This window comes from Bison bison, unplaced genomic scaffold, assembly GCF_000754665.1.
Source record: "Bison bison bison isolate TAMUID 2011002044 unplaced genomic scaffold, Bison_UMD1.0 scf7180017864508, whole genome shotgun sequence".
Taxonomy (NCBI): Eukaryota; Metazoa; Chordata; class Mammalia; order Artiodactyla; family Bovidae; genus Bison; species Bison bison.
In genome coordinates, this window is record NW_011495064.1 from 14,821,921 (window position 1) to 14,822,280 (window position 360).

Here is a 360-nt window from a genome sequence, read left to right on the forward strand (position 1 = left end):
CTATTTGCCATGAAGGGATGGGACCAGATGCCATGATCTTCATTTTCTGAATGTTGAGCTTTAAGCCAACTTTTTCACTCTCCTCTTTCACTTTCATCAAGAGGCTTCTTAGTTCCTCTTCACTTTCTGCATTGGGTGGTGTCATCTGCATATCTGAGGTTATTGATATTTCTCCCAGCAATCTTGATTCCAGCTTGTGCTTCTTCCCGTCCAGCATTTCTCATGATGCACTCTGCATATAAGTTAAACAAGCAGGGTGACAATATACAGCCTTGACATACTCATTTGCCTATTTGGAACCAGTCTGTTGTTCCATGTCCAGTTCTAACTGTTGCTTCCTGACCTGCATACAAATTTCTC